Below are 4,371 nucleotides of genomic sequence, written 5' to 3'. Positions count from 1 at the left end.
TCCAAAAATTCCATATATTCAAATCACAATTTTCTTCTTCATAAACTAGTTCATTTTTGTTTCAGTAAACATTGCTTTCACTGTGCTGATCAACTGGATATTCTTAAAGCTGTGTCCAAAATAAGTAGAGATTTCATGGTCTTTTGAGGTAAAGCCTTATAAACAGGCTCATTTCTTTCTACGCTTCTTCTCCATTTTGTATTAAAGGATTCAGTCACTCAGGATGTGGTAGCTGAGTCCTGTACTCCATTTCTGATGGCAAAATTAACTCCTCAGAAGAATTAGCAAAGCTGACTGCAAGCCAACCTGTAAGGCAAGGCAATATAGAAAATAATTATTCACACCTGTGCAAACATAGAGCCTGAAAATCACAGAATATAGACACCTTTGGCAGTTAGTATTAAAAATAATATGGAAAAAGTTGTTCATATATTTAATGTAGCAATTTTTCACAAATGCTCAAGTCTCTTCCTTGTTCACTCAGAGCACACGTGGAAGACTCAGATATTAACCTACACGAGAACATGCAACAGTGACGAGACTCAACCACCCTTTGTGTAAGGGGAGTGAAGAGAACAAAATGACATGCCAGGCCCATGGCAAGGAAAAAGTAAAGTGCAAAATAGAATATTAACATGATAGAAAGCATCCACAGACACTTAAAAAAAAGCATGGTGGCTTTTTTCCAGTCAGAAATGTGGCAAATAGACATTCTGCTATGGTGCATCATTTTACACAAGGAGAATCAGATTCAAACTCTACACCAAGGGCTGGTAAGGACAAGAGATACTACAAGAAGCAAAATTTCAGTCCCTGTGCTTATAAGAAAAAAATCAGTATGGGAAAAAAGTCTTTCAAATTTTCTTTAGGTGGAATGTGAGTTACTACAACATGAACACCTGAGAAAATAAGGGCTGGGATTACAGATGTAATAATGTGAAGTTAAAGGAAAGCACAGCAAGTGTTTTTCGCGTGGAGCGGAAGCTTCTTTATGTTTCAAGGTACAGGAAGCATTTGAGAAAAATTGCAATGCTAGTATTTTTTTTAAATTCTAAACATTTAATCAGCAACTGATAGATAAAAAGCGATTAAGAGATGAGTGCACAGAAACATTTTTGTCTGGTCTGTCATACCATGTGGAGAAGCAGAGCAGAACTACACATGGCTGCAGTGACCAGGATTGAAAAGTAGGAGCCTTATCAGGGGATTCACACTATTTAGGAGAATGATGGGCTGACCTCACAGCACAACAGAATGAATCAACTCTGCATGTGACAGCTATCATTTCATTTTTATTTAACTTTATTTAGCATTCTCAAGTATTACCTTGTAACAGGGATAGAATCCCTCTCTATTTCTAGCTGACAACACCATGACAGACTGTGAACTGCTTGTGATTACAAAGTTTCCTCTTCATCCCTAAACTAGACACAGTTACAGTACATCAACTGCTGATCTTGGTTGAGCTCTGCCTATCTTATCACTTTGTTGGCTTACAACGCCTATAGCAATAAAGTTAAAAAAACCCCTACACAAATAAGCAAAACAAACATTCTTATGGCTGATAACAGACTGTATGTAAGCATGATGTTGAAATACGATAGAAACTACAAGCAAAGGAACAGCACACTCACAACTTTATTCTGTTTAATACCCTTACCGTGTGGCACGGGACAGGGACTTAAACCTGTCACCTTGCCCACCACCTAGAACAGCTATGCTTGAAGTCAGTCCCTTGCTTTTTCCGAAGCGAGGGTATCCCAGTCCGAGCGATGGGAACTCCGCAGAGATCGTCGGCCGAGAGAGTCTCAGCAAGCATCGGCGCGGCGGCTGCCGGCAGCCTCCCTCCGCGGCTTCGGGCCACGGGGCAGCGGAGGAGCTAGCGCGTTCGGGGGCCGCCGGCCGCGGCTCCCGCCTACCGCGCCACAGCCAGCGCATCTATTCTGCGCCCGTTACCGCAGGCCGTCAGCGCCGCCCCGGCGAGAGCAGCTGGGGCAGCGCCGCCGCTCCCAACCCGCCCCCCCGGCCGGGAGAAGCCGACGGGGAGTGACAGCCGGCCGGAGAGCGGGGATGGCTCCGCGCAGCAGCCGTTCGGAGCGCGGCGACGGACGAGAGGGAGCGAGCGAGCACTGGGAACGCCGACCGGGTGCTGCAGGCCCGGGTGCTGCCCGCCCCGCTCTGCTTTCTCCCAAAGTTTGACAGCACAGCGCTCCGCCCAGCCCGCGCACAGAAGCGGCGCGGCAGAAGCAGCAGCACCGCTGTTCCACCCTCCTCCCCCGTGCCGTCCCACCCGCCGCTCTCACCGTGCCTCCGCCGCCGGGCCTGCCGCCGCCATTTTGTGCACTGTTTACCACAGGGCTCTCGCGAGAGCTCCATCGCGGCCTGCAGGACAGGCGCATGCGCACGACGCGGGCGTACTGCAGTGCGCATGCGCGGGTGAGTCCGGAGCCGGGCCCGAGGCCCGCGGTAACGGACTGAAGGGTGGGAGACGCTTCGCGCTGGAGTCGGTAAGGAGGCAGCGCTGCAGCCGCCTTCTAGAGATGTTTTTTTGACAATCTCATTACTCAGATGTGGCTGCGCGGGGTCTAACTTCAGCCAGGAAAACTTCAGATGTGGATGTTGCCGACAGGCGCGGATAGGCAGCGCCTGACGAGTGTGAGGGAGCGATGGCAGTAGAAGTGTGCTACAGCTTCACATTTCTCAAGCTTCATTTAAGCCCTAGCTAAAAATAAATGCCTTTGTTTAAATCCCATTTGTAAAGAAGCAGAAGTCATTATGAGCAACACCTAATACATACTTTTATACGGCACAATTGAAATAAACAGCTTTCAGGGCCAGCTAAGAGGAAGTCAGTGGCAGGCAAAACTCAGTGAGTCCCTGCCCCTGACACCCCACCCCATCTTCTTTCCCCTACTTCCCCCTCCAAACGAACCGAGAATACGAGGCTGCAGCAACAGAACAGTAACAAAATGCCAAGGGAGGGAGCTCCTTCATTATAAAAATCACAGCCTGAATTTCACTCCGGACAATAACTTCAAGCATCAGCTATCTTCCTCCATGGCCCAGCAAATATGCAGGGTACAGAGCACTCGGTTGTGAGGGCTGGAGGCAGTTTCACTATATTAAGTGTGGAACCCTTTTGTTTCTCTCTTTTTTTTTTTTTAAAAAGCTCTAATCAGCATTTCATATGACAGAACAACTTGACTCTAAGTTATTTACAAACAGATTTGTACCCAGTGTCTTACTGGATAGGGATGAATACTAAATTACTCTCTACAAAACCTACTCATAAAAGCTTCGTGGGGGACATCACTATTAGAACTCCAGGTTCTAACACCACCAGTCCAGAGCTACTGTGGAGGAGCAACAGATACCCACTTCGTAATCATGACTGCATTATTCAGCAACACAATTGTTGTGTGTACTCCGGTAGAGATTGCAAAAGCAAGCTAATGTCGTATACTCATCTCCTTTTGCCACCCTCATGGAATACAGCACTGTAACATTCAAGCAACAAATATTAGCACAGATGAGGGGAGGATGTTCCTGTATGTAAGATACTGCATAGCTATTTCATGGGTTTGGTATTTCAGTATAACATTACAGAAACAGTACTAGCGAGCCCATGATAATATAAAATACAAAAATACTGAGAACATTCTTCTTATGTCCCTCTTTCAGATAGCACTTCTGCCTAAGCAGAAAGGACAGCTTTCCTGACTCCGAGATGTAGAGCCTGCAACACATATGAGCAGTGTATGATACCAGGTGACTTCTAGTAAGTACATATTCATAGACATTTATATGAAAAAAGCATCAAAATCATACAGCATCAAAACCTCAATAAGTTTTTTCATTATCTTAGGAAGCCAATCAGTATTTAATTGCTAAAGCAATATTTAAAGTATTACCAAGATCATTCACACCTGGAATAAGAAAGCATACAAGCTTATCTCCAAATTCCTTTACAGCTCTGTAAGACCTTTTCAGTCATTTAAACAACGTCCAAGTCAATAGTACCTTGCCAGACACCTTATTTTTGAGAAGTTCGTTAAATAACATCATTCACAAGCAATAACATTTGCACTTAAAACATAGAAACATCTGCCATTAGAAGACAGAAACGTTATGCAAAACTACATATTAAAGAAACTTAATAAGTTGGACTGGAATTGTCTTTTTGAACAGCATGATTTTTTGGGGGCCCATTTCTGACAGATTTGGAGAATTCTCAAATTCTGTCAACTTTGCAAGTTGACATCATGTAGCACTATGCAAGCCCTAGTCATTTATTACCAGAATTAAAACTATACCTGCTCCTGCCCAACTACCTTGAATAGAAAGTGAACAGAGATTAACCTCATCAATATC

Source organism: Phaethon aethereus (genome assembly GCF_964289735.1).
Source record: "Phaethon aethereus genome assembly, chromosome: 13".
NCBI classification, from domain to species: domain Eukaryota; kingdom Metazoa; phylum Chordata; class Aves; order Phaethontiformes; family Phaethontidae; genus Phaethon; species Phaethon aethereus.
Note: the sequence above shows the minus strand (reverse complement) of the source record.